Below are 18688 nucleotides of genomic sequence, written 5' to 3' on the forward strand. Positions count from 1 at the left end.
GCTGGTTATGACCTACAAAGCCATATATGTATTGGATCCAGGCTGTCTGAAGTACTGTATCTCTTTATATGAGCTGGCTCAGCCATTAGGCAGACTGAGGAGACTGCTTCAGGAGGCAGAAGCCCCTAAGGCAGCAGTCCCATAGGCTGGTGGTATGGCGGCAGCAGCAGTGGCAGCAGAAGGCAGGACTTTCTGTTTCACCTCAAGCAATGAAACAGGACATGCCACCCCTGCTGCCCAGACTTTGAGATCCTCTGGGGAGGCCTTTCTTTCAGTCCTTCCCCCTTCACAGGCACATTTGGTGAGTGCATGAGAAAGGGCCTTCTTGGTGGCTGCACCCAGATTGTGGAACTCCCTTCCATAATCTGGGTGCAAAAGCTAAGATGCCCCCCTCTCTGCTTTCCATATGCCATCAGGCAAAAACTTTTTTTTCATTCAGACAGGCCTTTGTCTGCTAACCAGCTGTTGTTGCGGCAGGGTCTTCCGAGAATGGGGGGTGTTGTACATTCCCTTTTCTTTTTTGAACATTATTTTTTCCCTACATTTCTGATGATCCTCATCGATATCTGAGATAAAGAGCATGGCTGCAGAAGGCCCCAATGCTAGGAAACTGGACACCATGTATGACTGATGCTGAAGGAAGGAAGGGATCCCTCTGGTCATTGTTACAGTCTAAAGGGTTGTATGAATCAGTTACCACTCTCAGACCTGCAAAAACTGTGGCACATGAATATCAAACTGGATGCCCTGGTCAGCCCAGATTAGCCCATGGGCCAGAGGTTCCTGAGCCCTGATCTACACTGACTGGCAACAGTTTTCCAGGGTTTCAGACTTGAGTTTTTCCCAACGCTAACTGGAGGTACCAGGACTGAACCTGTGACATTTATATGCAAAGCCTCTGCCTCCAGATTTCTCCACTATTGAATTTCCTGAACCAGTCTGAAGGCTAGAAATGTCTTCTCAGCATTCCTAAGATGCACAGAAATCCTGATGTCTCCTGTGCTGCCCACCTCTGGGATAACATGTGCACCAATTACCATTGTCACATGTGTGTTGATAGTCATCAATCAAGCACATTCCATATATTTTAAATCCCTAAATTTTCTGTCTGTAGTCTAATTGGTGGGAAATTGGTTGCTGATGATCAGGAAATAGCCAATTTTCTATCTATTACACTGAACCATCACTACTTTTCTTTTAAAAAAATACACATTACTAATATGTAAACTGCAGATTAAGGTTTTGAGCTAATTCCTGCATTCTCTCCCACCCCCCTCCCCCAGGCAACTGCCTTGCAAAGTTATGATTAACTACTAGGGAGGACCAATTTTGCTGGGAGTATTTTTTAAATGTAGCCCAGATCTCTTCTACATAAATGTTGCTATTCATTAGGTACTTGCGGGGTTAAAGGGGGGGGCAGGGAGTGGCAGGCTGCCAGATATGTAAAACAAGTCTATAAGCTGGCAGAGTAGTTTATAATTACTGCTATTAAAATACATATAGTTACAATGTGTTGAGAAAATGCCAACATTCACCTGAGGGCAATATTTTGAGTATGATTTCACTCTATGATTAAGGATTTCGGAAGGAAGAGACAAGATATTAATTAAAGCAGGAGGAGAAAATACCTCCTTAATGAGCTGGTGAAATACAAGTTGTACGAAAGCAGGATCTTTTTAATAACTGCCTCCTGAGTCACTCCCTTCACAGAGTGGCCCTTTTCCTTCTGTTATTCTTGAATATTTTGACATCAACATTCAGGGCCTCTTCCTCAGCATTTGTCCTGCGATGCTCATATTCATTCTTTTCATGTGGTTATACCTGAATTAATCACCATAAGAACGTTAGGTTTAAAGGTTAAGGAATATTATATATAGATAGGTAATAATAAACACTAACACCTATTAAAGATGAGTTGTTGCAGACCTAAAAAGCACTATAAAAATGATTAGCAAACGTGTGTTCTGTTTTCCCTGTGATGCTCATTTCTTCAACTTGTATGACTGGTTTAAAGCAGTTCTTGACAAAGTTTAAAGACTTGTGGTCAGACCATAGCACTGGAACTCATGTAAACCATTTTTCAGGCCTGTTTTTGTCACATGGTGTACGCAAACTTGGGCAGGTCACTTGAACTTGGGTGTGTCCCAGTTCTCCTCTGAAAAATCAGGACAGCAACATATCCTGCCCAAGTTGTCTCTGGCTCATTTCATGAACTCCACTTTTAGATATGATAGCCATCATCAAATATCTCAAGGGCTGCCTCATGGAAGATGGAGTTAGCTTGATTTCTCCTGCTCTGGAGGGTAAGATCCAAACCAACGGCTTCAAGTTACAAGAAAGGAGATTCTCACTAAACATCAGGAAGAATTTTCTGACAGTAAGATCTGTTCAATAGTGGAACAGAATCCCTTAAAAGGGAGTGGACTCTCCTTCCTTGGAGGTTTTTAAGGAGAGGTTGAAGGGCCACCTGTCAAGGATGCTTTAGTTGAGATTCTTGCATTGCATGCGGTTTGGATTTGATGACGCTCAGGGTCTCTCCCAACTCTACAATTCCATGATTCTAGGATAATTAGAAGTTAGTTGCATTGAAGCAAACAGAAATGGCTTCTGAATAAGTGAAAGTAGGCTTTCAATAGTTTGCTAAGTCCTGGATTCTAGTATTTGTTGCTTTGTAAAAGAACATAAATATATTTGAAGGAGATTGTGCCATGCCAGCTACCTTCTGTCCCACACTGGCCACAAAGTAAAGTCCTCCTGGTATCACAGTGCTTTAAATTATGGTGTGAATGTGGCCTACATGATGGTGGTTCACCCCTCACTAAAAAGGTAAAGGTACCCCTGCCCGTACGGGCCAGTCTTGCCATACTCTAGGGTTGTGCGCCCATCTCACTCAAGAGGCCGGGGGCCAGCGCTGTCCAGAGACACTTCCGGGTCACGTGGCCAGCGTGACAAGCTGCATCTGGCAAGCCAGAGCCGCACACGGAAACGCTGTTTACCTTCCCGCTTGTAAGCGGTCCCTATTTATCTACTTGCACCCAGGGGTGCTTTCGAACTGCTAGGTTGGCAGGCGCTGGGACCGAACGACGGGAGCGCACCCCGCCGCAGGGATTCGAACCGCCGACCTTTCGATCGGCAAGCCCTAGGCACTGAGGCTTTTACCCACAGCGCCACTGCGTCCCTTCACCCCTCACTACTAGGACACAAAAACCACAAAAAGTGCTTAAATATACTTTTTTTTTAGTACCACAGGAGAAACTGACCCAAGCCTTTTCAAAGTCCTTAACTTCAAAATGAATAGTTCTGTAGCTATGGCAGGCCACTTCACACATTTAGCTGGCCTGGGAGATGCTTAGTGAAGGAGTAGTGCCCAGGTAGTTACTATATCAACAAAAGAGAGGCCTTCAGAGGTCTCAGTCTGAGTATATTGACTACTTTGCACTATTTATGTCAACTTCCAAATACAGGTTTTGTTGTCTTCTTCTTCTTCTTCTTCTTCTTCTTCTTCTTCTTCTTCTTCTTCTTCTTCTTCTTCTTCGAATGGGACTGGAGAAAGGTGAATGTTGTTCTAAAGCCAATGCCATTAAAAGCAGAATGGAAATGATGATGGAAGAATTGGAATTTTCTTCAGACACCAGATTAACCACTCGTGTGTGTGCATACACAAACACACACACACACACACACACACACACACACACAGAACCCTGGAATCTTTAACAGCCAGAGGTGGACCTTACTTTGATACCTCTGCTAAAGAATCTTGCAGATTGTCTCTCTGGGAAATCATGGACTGCAAAACTTTAATTCTTGCCAGGGAGTCCAGTGCATGATTTTTACAAAGAAAAATGTGATTCTTTTAATGCCAGCACCTTTTATTTGTAGAACTTGAAAGAAAGTTATAAACTACTTTGGGGTTCTGTGCGAGCCACTTGGACAAGTGCCCAACAGTTGGTTTCACTTATTCTCAACATTTTTGACTGCTCTCACTGAAACAAAAATGAGATAAAGTAGCAGAAAGAAAACAAACTCCTCATCTCTTTTGCTCCCCTTTCTCTCTCTCCTGCAGTTGCTATTCTGGCTCATTTCAAACTGCTTGGTGTAGAATAGGCAATGCAAATATGTGTTGCTAATTGAAAAATGTAAATGTACCTGCATTCCTGTGTCAAACTCTTACAGCCAACAGCCCGTTCATGAGGGTCAGTTTATAGTTGTAGAGGAGCAAACCAAAGTTTAAGTCTTTGCAACTAAGAAATATGTCATTTGCTAGGCATGTGAGCTACAGCCCAGCTATGATGACCTTTTTGACATAAGCAGTGTGCCGCAGAACCTGCTACTATTAAGAGTACAACCCTAAACACATATACTCATGAGTAAGCCCTTCTGAACACAGTGGACTTCTGCAAAAACATGCTCGACTAGAACCACTCTGGGTAGATCAAAGCAAGACTTAACATATGTCTCCTCAAAGCTCAATTAATCATCTTTTAAAGTCTGATAATAGCGTATTTGAAGTAACAATATCTAAAAGTGCCTTTGAGCAAGAGTATAGTGCTTTTTCCTGACCCTAGAGCAAAGGCAGATGATTCTCCACATATTAGGGATTAAGAGAAGAGCTTCCAGACCTTTGGTGGGGTTGCACCTGGAATGAGGCTTATTCTTTAAAATGATATAATGCCAAACCATATATTTAAAATAACCTAAAATTTGGCCTTAGTCATTTCCAGTCTCAGCCAATGGCATAATCTGCTCTTGTGTAATCCACTGTTCACAAAGAGCCAGTGGTCTAAAATAGGTTTACTAAATCTTCACTATCGTTACACTGAGCCTTTCATCTTTCCCATTGTCTCCTTCCACCTCCTCACTGCCTCTCAAAGGGTCACACACACTCTCCCCATTTCCTAAAGTAGTGTTATTTTATGACAGTGAGCCTGACACAAATCTTTTCAGCAGGCATCTGATTTCTTCACCAAAGAACTAGATCAGCATCAGTCACCCTACGTGGGCTGAGCAAAAACATGTCTTCATCATGCACCCGTATTGCTGGTGAGCCTATAATGGCCTAAGAAGGAAAAAATACTCAACCACATCAAACGTTGTGTGTCATAAGGGCAGTTGCTTAACCCGGATGTATGTCTCCTTTCACTGACTCTTGACTAGGAATTTGTAGGTCTCAAGGGATGCCCATGACATGCTTGCAGCTGCTCAGTTGCCTAAAGTGTAACACATCCACACACCCAGAAGCACATGGCAGGCAGTACTGCAGCATGGGAATGTCTGTCTACAGTGTGTGTGTGTGTGTGTGTGTGTGTGTGAGAGAGAGAGAGAGAGAGAGAGAGAGAGAGAGAGAGAGAAAGAGAAAGAGAGAGAGAGAGCACTATCCCTGTTTATTAGAAGGTATCTCCTTTGCAATAAGAAGAGTTTGGATTTGAAGGAGTCTCAAAGTGGCTTTCCCTTCCTCCCCCACAAAAAACACTCTGTGAGGTGAGTGGGGCTGAGAGACTTCAGAGAAGTGTGACTAGCCCAAGGTCACCCAGTAGCTGCATGTGGAGGAGCGGGGAAGCGAACCTGGTTCACCAGATTACGAGTCTACCGCTCTTAACAACTACACCACACTGGAAATGCCAGAAAAAGTGAATCAAATGTAGGTGGGCCCTCCTACTTACATCATATCCCTACAGCTGTCCCACTCCTAAGCAACTGTTTCTGTGTGCCAACATTGGAGGAGGTTGACGTAAAAGTCCAAGGGTAGTTGAGGTAAGGTTACTCCTAGCAACCCTTGCGCTATGGTAACTCCCCACTGCAGCCTAATAATAATTATAACAACAACAACAACAACTTATTTATATGCTGTCGATCTAACCGGGTTGCCCCAGCCACTCTGGGTGGCTTCTGGCAAATTAAAACATCAAAGACAGTAAACATCAAGCATTTAAAACCAAAAGTCAGATAGTTGTTCATTTCCTTGACATCTGATGGGAGGGCATTACACAGGGTGGGTGTGACTACTGAGAAGGCCCCCTGCCCAATTCCCTGTAACCTCACTTCTTGCAATGGGGGAACAGCCATAAGGCCCTCGGAGGAGGACCTCAGTGTGTGGGCTGAAGGGTGGGGGTGGAGTTATATAGGGTAGAAGCCTCACAATGAGCAGAAAACATACACCATCATCTCAAATCGAAACCCTGGAACATCCGGGAAGGAGACTGAGAAGTTCAGGGCCCTTTAGATCAATCTGGCTGTTTGGCTGTTTTGATGTGTTGTAGGAGCTGTAAACAGTAAAATCCAACTCAGCTTAATATCTAGGCATGTTGAATGGTTTGTGACCCTTGTTGAAAGACTCTGAGAAGTACCTTCTGCATTCCTATCTATTTCCCTGCTGTTTTATTTCTTCTTACTTGTGGGGCTTGTTCAGTCTAACACAAGTAAACAATCCTAATCGCTGGCAGTTCATTTCACATACATATGAACATGAGTCATTTTGTGTTTTGACTATTTCTTGCCCATTTGCGTTTCCTGACCTTTTCCCAAACTGCTAGAGCTGGTGCACATAAAACAGTTGCCATGCTGAGGTCACTTTGAACGGTTCCCTACAGAGTGGAGTTGAGCTCTCTATGCTCCAAGCTGTTGGCATGAAGAGGTTGTTTGAGTAGGCTTTTAAAAATAGGCGGATTTTGCTCACACAGATTTCGCCTTGTTTTAAAGAGCCAATTCCATGCACAAAGAGAAAAGTGGGACTCGACATTCCTGGATTCAGTGGAACATTAGTGCTGTGTGTATGAGAACATGGGTTCTCCACACCAGTGGAAACCCTCCTTGATCAGGGTTCCCAATGGTATGGGAAAATTGGGCATGGAAAGCACCAGACGTGTAGCTCCCACCATGTGACATTCTCCTCCACATGTGGCCATCAGGTGACAGGGAGGGAGGCACACAGATGTTCAGATGGGTGCAGGAGGTACAGTCCCAATTCCCTTTACATGTGTGGAGGGAGCTTTTCCAGGACCGGCTCGATCCTTTTTTGCTGCCTGAGGCAAATGACAAAATGGCGCCGCCTCCATTCAATCTCCCAAAAGCCTTTGGCAATGGGAGATTGTGCTCTGCAGCATCTGAGGATAGCAGGCTAAATTAGGAGGGAAAGGGCAGACCAAGTGCCAGTGTGGTATAGTGGTTAAGAGCGGTAGACTCGTAATCTGGGGAACCGGGTTCACGTCTCTGCTCCTCCACATGCAGCTGCTGGGTGACCTTGGGCTAGTCACACTTCTCTGAAGTCTCTCAGCCCCACTCACCTCACAGAGTGTTGTGGGGGAGGAGGGGAAAGGAGAATGTTAGCCACTTTGAGACTCCTTCGGGTAGTGATAAAGTGGGATATCAAATCCAAACCAAGTGGTACACATAGCTTTATTCTCCAAGAACTTACCCCTGCCCCCTGCCCCTTGGCATCTGCTGCCTCTCACTCTTTCTAACAATAGGCCTAGCCCTGGGCTCTTCTGAACAGCCCTTCTGCCATATTTGGGCTCAGAAGGGGATCTCCACTGAGACACAAATGCATTGATCCAAAATTACACTATTTAGTTGTTATTTCAGTGCTGTTTTTTAAAGGGGAACCAAAGGGTGGCCATATGTTCTACTTCACAGATAACAGTCTGCTACCTGAAGGCTTCCTCTCTTTGAAGAGTTGCCCAGTCCAAGTGTGTTTTCAAGGCAAAGAACTCGAAGAAGGGAGAGCAGGAAGGGCCTTGAAGTAGCCCATCAACATTTAGCACCCGGACAGCTGACTGAGTAGGTACACAGGTCACCTTGTCATATTATGGCTCTGCACCATGCTGATATTTATTATATTTCTGTTTACGTTATGGTAATTATTTCTAAATTTATTCCTATATCTAGAAATTAGCACATACACATTTGTGCAGACCTGTTCCTTCTTTTGTCCTCCTTTTTGGGTGATGCATGCTCTCTTTTTCATCAGTGCATAACTGGTCACCCTTAGGGGGCAATGTTCGCCTCTACACTGCAGAGTTGAGGACTTTTGCATAAACCAGCTCAAGAAATGATGCAAGTGCCTTTCTGCAGAATCTGCACTTTTCTGCTCGGGGCACTGTGTGTATTTTCTGCTATGAAGCTGTTGCGGAGGTGGGGGACAGCACCACAGTTCCCTGGTAGAATACCTATTTGGAGACAAAGGGACCCATCTTCTATCCCTGGCATCTCCAGTTAATTCGGCCAACGTTTTTCCTCTGCCAGATCCTGCATTGTTTACCATGATGTCAAAGGCCAGCTATCAGTTTTTTGGCCCATGGTTAACCTTCCAGGGGTAACATGCCAGTGGTAAAGGTAAAGGGACCTCTGACTGTTAGGTCCAGTTGCAGACGACTCTGGGATTGCGGCACTCATTTTGCTTTACTGGCCTAGGGAGCTGGAGTACAGCTCCTGGGTCATGTGGCCAGCATGACTAAGCCACTTCTGGCGAACCAGTGCAGCACACAGAAACACCGTTTACCTTCCCGCTGGAGCAATACCTATTTATCTACTTGAACTTTGACGTGCTTTCGGTAGGTGGGGCCAAAAGTGTCATGCACATAGTAATGCACAAAGAGTGGGCATACAGCTCTTCTCGTCTTAGTGAATCTATGTAAATCAGCTGTGGAGGGGCCTATCAGCCCTCTGTGCTGGTCAGATGATCAATATGATGACCAGGGAGGAGGCAATTTGCATCCCCGTCAGGTCCAGTGCCTCTTCAGCACCGTGTCTACTTTATTTTTATTATATTTTCCAAGACTGCCTCTGAAGACAGTTCGGAAACTTCAGCTGGTTTGGAATTTGGTAGCCAGGTTGCTCACTAGGGCAAGACAGTTTGAGGATATTACACCGATCCTGGCCAACCTGAAATGGATGCCAGTTAGCTTCTGGCCCCTATTGAAAGTCCTGGTTTTGACCTATAAATCCTTAAACCTCAAGGACCGCTTCTCCTCATATAAACTGACTCGGAGTCTGCAATCAACATCTGACACCCTTCTTCATATGCCTCCTCCACAAGAGGTCAGGAGGGTGGTAATAAAAGAAGGGCCTGTTCTGCAGCGGCTGCCCATTTGTGTATGCTCTTCCCAGGAAGAATAGGCTGGCGCCTTCATAATATACCTTTTGGCACTAGGCAAAAACGTTCCACTTCAACCAGGGCTTGGGTTGATTAACATCCTACACACCTTTAAATGTGTCTGTGGGAGGGGGGTTATTGGTTTGCTTTGCTTGTTTTTGTATGTACTTTGTGTTTTTATTTTGTATTTTTGTGTTGTGAACCGCCCTGTGATCTTCAGCTGAAGGGCGGTATCATCATCATCAGTGGGGTCTTGGGGCCCCAGAAAAAAATTGCTTAAGGGCTGGGTCAGACCCCAGAACTGTGGGTTAACCCCTCTAGCTCAAGCCTGATTAAGAGTTCTGGGGAATTCAAAAGCACATTATTTTTAGAAATTTTGGTTGGCCTAATAATAATAATAATAATAATAATAATAATAATAATAATAATTTATTATTTATACCCCGCCTATCTGGCTGGGCCTCCCCAGCCACTCTGGGCGGCTTCCATAGAAACCAAAAATACACTAAAATATCACACGTTAAAAACTTCCCTGAACAGGGCTGCCTTAAGATGTCTTCTGAATGTCAGGTAGTTGTTTATCACTTTGACATCTCATGGGAGGGCGTTCCACAGGGCGGGTGCCACTAGCGAGAAGGCCCTCTGCCTGGTTCCCTGTAGCTTTGCTTCTCGCAGTAGGGAACTGCCAGAAGGCCCTTGGCGCTGGACCTCAGCCTCCAGGCAGAACGATGGGGGTGGAGATGCTCCTTCAGGTATACTGTGCCCAGGCCATTTAGGGCTTTAAAGGTCAGCACCAACACTTTGAATTGTGCTCGGAAACGTACTGGGAGCCAATGTAGGTCTTTCAAGACTGGTGTTATATGGTCTCGGCGGCCGCCCCCAGTCACCAGTCTAGCTGCCTAATAAGGATTGGTTGTTCTTTTCCTATGTACCAACATGGCTACTGTTACTTTTGTGAAAAGCGCAATGGTCAGTACAGCTATTGGCACTGTGCACTTTTATATTCAGCTGTACAAGCTCAGCTTCATCTTGGAAAGCAGAGAGAAGGCAGACAACTCAATAACTTATTTACTGAAAAATGGAGTGATTTTATAAAAATGTTGGTGTAACAAGATGCAAGATCATATTTACCCATATGCTGTGCTGCAAGCAATTTAAGAAACATTTTCTTTTTTTGCTCTAAGTATTTAATCTTTCTGCTTTTGGAAAATATTAATATTGCATCATTTGTTTTTATTATAGCTTATATTTCTATATGGGATGCGGGTGGCTCTGTGGGTAAAAGCCTCAGCGCCTAGGGCTTGCCGATCGAAAGGTTGGCGGTTTGAATCCCCACGGCGGGGTGCGCTCCCGTTGTTCGGTCCCAGGGCCTGCCAACCTAGCAGTTCGAAAGCACCCCCAGGTGCAAGTAGATAAATAGGGACCGCTTACTAGCGGGAAGGTAAACAGTGTTTCCATGTGTGGCTCTGGCTTGCCAGAGCAGCGATGTCACGCTGGCCACGTGACCTGGAAGTGTCTCCGGACAGCGCTGGCCCCCGGCCTCTTGAGTGAGATGGGCGCACAACCCTAGAGTCTGTCAAGACTGGCCCATACGGCAGGGGTACCTTTACCTTTATATTTCTATATGTACCTCTATTTTGTTACCCACATCTCCACCTTAATCAAACAGATTTTGGCCTTACTCACATGATATGGCTTACAAGGCTATGGCTTACAAGGACCATGCAAAGATGTGGCCTCCCCTACCATTTTTATCTAAACTGAGACTGGTGGTTTAAGCTCTCTCTGCAGTCTGCACTGACCCCAAAATGTAGCTCAAAACAAACCTTTATCCTAGTTTGGTTAACCGTGTCATGCAATCTAAGCCATTGATTAATAGTTGTGGTGGTAGTAAACTTATAATTCTCAACCCCTTTGCCTTCTCCCAACTTTACATCAGCAATATCACAGCAATAAATAATCTGTGGGAGAGATATCCTGAATTAACAGCCTTTGTGCTTTAGATGACATAACTCCAAGGACAGGATATAAAAAGAACCCACACAATCAGCCCAATAAGGCAAGTGATAAGGTTCTTTCTTCCCAACACAATCCTTGGTTTAGGATTTATTTAGTCTCCACTCTGATTTGTGAGTCATTGGCTGTCCTGTCAGTTACTGTCAGTCAGTGAAAAACATCACATCAAAAAGATAAATCCAGGCACACACAAGGCAAGGCGACTCTAGAGCAGCCTGATCAAATACAGTCAGACACCTGATTTAATCTCTCCCCTGATAATGTCTTTAAGGTTAAAAGACTTTTTTTCCTGTTCATGTTTGTTTACCTGCACCAGTCACATCCAATCTTCTGTCTCCCCTCCACCACCCACATGCTCACTTCCTGGAGCTCAGGGGCAAGCTGTGATTGACAGCTGATTCTCCATTACAATTACAAATTTTTGAATGTTGCAGCTGGGGGCCTGTCACTTGTGAAAATAAATGGAGCTCAAATAGGATTATGCCAGCTTCCCCCATGGTGTGGTTAAGCCCCGCCAGCCCACCCCATGTGGACCACTGCCTTAATGGGAAGATGAGGAGAGATAAGTCAGCGTTTCAGGAGGAGAACAACAATGAAACACAGATCTCCCCGGACTCATTTTGTTGGTGGGGGAGAGAATCAACCTTAATTGTATTTGCTTCTCATCTGTCTCCGTCGTTATAATTCCTCAAAGGAGAAAGTTGAACTGGATAGAGATGGTGACCCAGGGAGAAGCTGAAAGGTAAAGAGGCTGTCTTTGTTTGATGGGAGCTACAGGGGTGTTTTTCTCTTGGAGTTTTTTTTTTCATCTCAGAAGATGAAATAACCAGGCAATAACAGAAGATGCACCAAGGTCAAAGATGCCTCCATATATTTGAATGGGAGAAGGAGGGAAGCTATCTGGTCTGGCGGCCCATGAGTTGGTCAGCCTGTACATTGCTTCCAGTGAACGGATGCCTAATTGATTGGTTTTGGTTACCTGACAGAAAGGCAGGCCCTATAAACAAAACTGCTAACAGTGAACACCTTATACATGTACTCAAAAGTAAGCCCCACTGAGTTCAATGGAACTTTCTTCCAGGTTTATAGCAGGGGGCACCAACCATTGGCCCTCCAGATACTGCAACTCCTCTCAGCCCCAGCAAGAATGGCCAATGGTCAGGGATGAGGGAAGTTGTAGTCTGGAGGTCAGCTTGAGAGCACATTTGCATGCATTGTGAAGGTAATAACCTCAGAAGCTGCGAGGTGGGATGGAAGCAAACTTTCATCAGATGACCTTATTAAGCAAGTCCAGATATGGAAATATGGAAAGATTAAGGTGATCAGTTTTGTTTTGTTTTTTTAAACCATCTGTGCGTGTAAAGCAGGAAGCACTGTGATTAAGAGTTGAGACTGAATTAGACTAAATTAAGATGAAATATTAAAGCAAACTGGTCTGAGATCAGGTACTCCCTTGGGGAAAAAAGTTAAATACAGCTGTAGAGAGAGAATGGAGAAATCAGATTAGGAACACAGTGGTTGGCATTAGTGGGATAACCCATATATCATTTTCCTTATCTAAATTGCCCCTGAAACTGCTATTTGTCTCAAGGAAAAACATACTGGCAACATATGGTTCTTACTTCTGGCGCAGCAATAAAACTGCTAGCACATTTGCAAAGCTAAGCAGGGTCTGGTATGGTTTCAAATGGGATGGGGAACCGCATGTTGAGATTCCTGAACTGCAGGGGGTTGGACTAGATGACCATCAGGTTCCCTTCCAACTCTGCAATTCTATGAACATATCTCAAGCATATTGGTGACAAAACCATCCTCTCGAACTTTACCCAAGTGCCCTTGGAAAACAAGGTAAACTGAACAATGCAATAATACAGTAATCTTGTGGGATCTCCAATGAAAGATTGATCTGTTTTAATATTGATAGAGTTTTCTTGTGAGGTGCTGCTGAGCTGCAGAAAGCTGATATTTGCAGGCATGGATATGAATTTTCCTTTTGATTTAAGAACAAAAAAAATAAATGCCAACTTTGGCTGGCTTGTTTACTCTCTGGAATATTTTTATATAATGTGTGCTGAGATCGCAGAGATTTCATCTGGAGTAAATCTGAAAGGACATGTGTTAGGCTACTTGCAGAAGTAAGGTAAGAATGGAAACTGATGGAAAGGTGTGCAGGACTTGGCTCTTAGTTTCCTGATCCAGCCTATGAGCAGACAGAAGACAACTGTCTGCTGGCAGACAGCCCTCTCCTTTTCCAACCACAGGTGAATATCTCCTCCAGAACCCTTATCTCTCTGCCCTTATCACTGCATGACTATTGTTATAAATGGGTAACTTGTAAGTGGTGAGCATTTCATATGACTAGCAATATATTTTTTGGCTCTGGAATAGAAAGCCCATCCTCTCGAACTTTACCCGAGTGCCTGAACATCTGGCATACCTGTGGAAAACTATTTTGCCAGCTTCATGTCTTGAGTAAGGAAGTGCCTGTAATAGCTTGAGTATTTAATTGCCCTCATAATTTGGACCTATCATAGAAATTAAACTTTTCTGCTTGGCTACAGACCAGACTGATACCCTCAAGGGTCTCTCAGTTCTGAGTCATTCTTGTCCTCTGTTCTCACAATCAAGCGGTGTCATGTTTTACAGAAAACCCATAACTGCTCACTTGAATATCACAGTGCCTCAGAGGATCTCAACACCTTCTTTGATAGCCCAGGTACTATTAACAAAGATAAGTGCAACATATAGAATTTCGAGTGAGCAAATTTAATATGATATATTGTAGAAGTTAGAATTCCAGATCACTCAGGGAAGTGGGCCTGTGTTTATATTCTGATTATAGGATTCAGCATGGCATGGACTGAACAAAGAAAAATTATGGGACCGAAGGGCTCAGATATTAAATGATTCTATTTCATACTGATGAGGCAATTTTTTAAAAGCCCAGCAATTTCCTCTCAGCCTTTCTTTTACAAGTGATCCTATTCAAACCTTCATCATAAAAAGAATGCAGGTGGGTAATTAAGAAGGTGTGAAATGTGAAGACATGGCCAGCTTTTTTTTTTAGTGCTCCATACAGTGAGTTATAAAATGCTATCTGTATAAAAAGTGGCAACTGATTGAGTGACCTAACTTACTGACCTGGGAATTATTATTATTTCTTCTTCTCCCCAACAGAATGTGGTGGAAAGCTATATATAGAATTTTAGTAATTTTCCCTTGCATATATAGTACAGCTAGTCCCAAGGCTCTTTAATAGTAGCAAACAATTATCTAGCCTACGGTGTGTTTCATATGCATAAATCTCTATTAATATTAGCAGCAATAGTAGCAGTTCTAAGAGCAGGGTTTCATGTTGCTCTGAGATGCATGCAATAGCTGAGCATCCTATTCTGTACATTTTCCACAGCTGTATAGAAGAAAGCAACATCCCAGTATTTCATTGGCTGCCACGGAGCAATGCTCCACTTATATTAAGTATCATTATTTTTTCAAATACTGATTCAGGCTTTCCTGTACCCATGCAAATGTAACCATAACTGCACCACCCACACAGAAGAGGGAGGTATCAGCAGACTCTGGATACCCATGAGGTTTCTGGGATAGGAAAATACCCTAAGGGTGACAACTCATTGGGGTACAATGACACTCAGCTTCATCTTTCAGTCTGAATCAGGTATGACTGTGCAAACCCTGGACCAATGCATGAATGCTGTAGTGGCAAGGTGAAGAAAGGAAGATGAAGAAACTGAGTTTGAATCCTGGCAAATTGGAGGCCGAGATAGGGTGATTGCCTGCTCTGGGCTACCAAAGTAGGTGGTCTGCACTTGGTGAGGGGTACTTCTTGATGCATCCTTGTTGCTTGGTGGTCAGGTGTCCTTAGTGGGTAGGAACCCCTTTACTTAGCTGTACGTAGACTGAGATACATAGCAAGCGCCAGTGGTCCAGGCTTTGGTAACCTCCAAACTGTAATGTCTGGAGTATGAGTTCACTGTAATGCCAGAGAGGAGATGACAATTGGAATTTAGATCAGGAGTTTCTCACCTCCCCTGCTCATAAGAACTGAAGAGTTCCTCTAGCTTAGCATCCTCTTTCTCAGAGGGTCAACAATTGCTCCCCCCAGCAGAAGCTCGCATTGGAACACCGCAGTGAAAGCACACACAGAAAGGGAGGGGTAATCTGCTTATGCAACTGCTTTCTTGATGTTTGCATAACATTTGACATTGCACTTGGGGCTAAATGAGACATGATGTCTGAAGATCTGTGATGGGATTTCCTGCAGAAAATGTAGCCAGTCACAAAGGTGGTGAAGGATTTGGATTGGTGGCTGGTTTGCTGGGGAAGGGAACTAAGACTTTTCCCTGCTCCAGTCGTTCAGTTAAAATCCAAGCCAACGTTGCTGTTTGCTATGGTCCCCATCCAAATCACCCACCCACTTGGCTTCTAAAAAGGAAACAACACTGAACATCCTGTTCATGAATCTCCCATCAAGTTGTTCGCCCAATCCAACAGTTCTAAGCAAATGTGAGGTGTAATGAATGGCCTGTACCTATAGATAGCTGCTATTGGTGATCAAATATTCCAAAACATTCTGTTTTCACAAAAAAGCACTAATGCAATTTAAAGGCTACTCTTGTTTTATGCTGTTTTAATACTTCCATTAATTTATTCTGCCTTTCAAAGATATGTCTCTAAACAAAATTTTACTCATGCACTTACATCTGCACCAGGTCTCAGCAACAGCTACAAACTTTGTAACCTTTTTTTATTCCTTGGTGTAAGCCGCTGTGAGAAATATGATTGAGTGACTGATACATATTTATGATGAGGATGGTCAACCTTATCATTCAAGAAGTACTGAGAAGCAGCTATTTTCTCAGCAAATCCAAATCTCCCCTTCATTCCAAGCATTTTTACATGCATTGCTTGCCCTGGTACGTAGCTTGGGCAGATGCAAATGCTGAAGCATGGAGTGGAGAGCAGAATACTGCATAGATGACTGCTTTCCCCCCTACATCTATCAGTAGATCTGTGCAGTGAACTTGCAGATTGTCAACTGCAAGAAGGCTTGTGGTAAAACAATAAACAGGAGTATATCTCTAATTGGAAACAGTGAGTTTGTATAGTTCACTTCCATCGTCTATTCTGGGTCATGAGAAAGAAAATCTAAATATAACCTTCGAAAAGGGAGAAATGCCTCCCCTACAGAGGCTCACATCCAGCACAGTCTGGGAATGACAAACTACGCATGGAAGTTTGGGCAAAATATACCCTGAGCCCTTGAGCTTCCTTCATATGTGGTTACATTCTGGTGGAAGAAGCTGGAGCTTGTTTATCTCTTGGTAACTTTTGCATCCAGTTCCTTAGCTTTCCTAGACGGCTAATTGTTGACTGCATGTTCTGCCATGGAAAGATGACCATTCCGTTTGGTCCATTCTTTTAACAAAAAGCATAATTTGGGACTGGGAAGCAATTGTATCCCCTACAACTATAACAAGCCAACCAGAAATGTTTTGTCTTCCCTTCAATTTCCTTCACTGCATTTCAGAAATGTTTGCCCGGTTGTCAGGCACCATGGGTCTCTCATCATGGGCCCGCAGACTCTTCAGTTCAACCAGCAACAGATTCTAGGCAGCTAGAGAACTCAGGAATTCAGGTTAGAAAGTCAGGCAAACCCAAAGGTTTCATCAGCTACTCATTCCTGCCTATATCATTCCGTGGATCTCATCACTCTATAGTGAACCCCGGGCTAAATAGCCTGTCTCTGTTGCATCAAGGAGAAGGAAAAGTTGCTACAGCATCACCAAGCTCCCAATTGCCTTCTGTGGGCTCAGCCTTCCACAGCAGCAACTGTTGTTACTACGACTCCTAGTCACTACTGAAGGGCCATGACCAGAGCTGGCTCTGTCATTAGGCAGATTGAGATGGCTGCCTCAGGCAGAAGCCGCCCTCATGGTGGCAGCCCCAAAATCAGATACAGAGCATGCAATATCTCGGGTGATTTTGGCGAGACCTCACCCAAATTGAGTGACCTCTCACCAGAGACTGGCACTGATGCCCCTGCTGCTTCTCGTTCTGTGGTGGAGACAGCATTGGCAGGGCAGGGCAACGTGGCATGTCCCACTTCACCTCAAATGGCAAAACAGGATGTGCCATCCCTGGCCATGGCTCCATGGTAGAGGATCTGCTCCGTATGAATAGGATCCCAAGTTAAATCCCTGGATTTGAGTTAGAGCTGGGAATGTGCCCTGCTCCCAAGCCCAGAGAACTGCTGCTAATCAGTGTGAATAGTGAGCTAGATGGACCAATGGCATGACTCAGCATAAAGCAGCTTCCTGTGTTGCTGTGTTCCATGTGACTGGTCCAGTGTCACCCATCAGCTTGGATGGCTGATGCCAAGCCATTTCACACCTGGCCTGCTTTCCATGCTTTAAATAACACACACACCACACCACATTTTTGGACAAGGTTGGGGCTACCTGTTTGGGGCATGGGCTTTTTACAATCACATACAACTTTGGCATTTGGTCCACATGCTTGTTTCTTTGCTTATTAAAAATATATTTATATACTGCCATTTGTAAATCGATGTTGCATACCCTCCAACATTTCTCCATTGAAAATAAGGACATCCCCTTCCATAATGATAATTTTACTACACATCTTACTTGGGTTGCCCCAGTCACTCTGGGCAGCTTCCAATATATATTAAAACATTAAACATTATAAAAAAAAACCCTTCCCTATACAGGATTGCCTCCAGATGGCTCAGGGGTCAGATAACTCCGTACTCTCCAAAATTTTTCCAATGAAAACAGGGACGTCCTAAGGAAAAGTGGGACATTCCGAGATCAAATCAGAAACCGGGATGGCTTCTCTAAATCAGGGGCGTTCCTGGAAAATAGGAGGGTTTGATGTTGTGCTGCAAATGTATTGTTGTGATGCTAAATAAATAAATAAACAAACAAATAAATAGTAGCATTGGAAGATTTTGACAAATTATGCTTGTTTAGAAATTTAGCCCTCCCAATTTCCCTGGGAATGCTACAATACATGAATGTACAGAGTAGCAGGGTTACAAGACTTAATGATGGCTATATGCTACCTCTAGGTTGAATGCAGGGGATGCAGGGAGTGGGGCTTACCACTGAGAGTGCCCAGAGACCTTAAGGTAAGGTTACCAGACGTTCCCGTTTCCTGGGGACAGTCCCTGGATTTACAAATCACTCCCCTTACAAAATCAATTTAAGTTGAAAAGTGTCCCCTGATTCATTGAAAAAAATCTGGTAACCTTGCCTTAAGGTAAAGGGCAGGTACAAAATCTAAGGAGAAGATAAATAATACACTGAAACACTGCCCAGTCTGTGTACTGGAATCATATTTGCAGTCAATGTATTTCAGTGGAAACCTATGGTGGAGCACTTCACAAAAATCTGAATAAGCTATTAGGTGTTTTGCAATGCTTTTTTTATTAGCCTTCAGAGCAGTATGCTTGGAATGCCTAGGGGAGCTCTGCAATTCCTCGGTTTTCCCTTTGCCCCTTCACTGCTCCGTTTCACAGGATCCAAATGTCCAAAGGAT

This window comes from Podarcis muralis, chromosome 5 (assembly GCF_964188315.1).
Source record: "Podarcis muralis chromosome 5, rPodMur119.hap1.1, whole genome shotgun sequence".
Taxonomy (NCBI): domain Eukaryota; kingdom Metazoa; phylum Chordata; class Lepidosauria; order Squamata; family Lacertidae; genus Podarcis; species Podarcis muralis.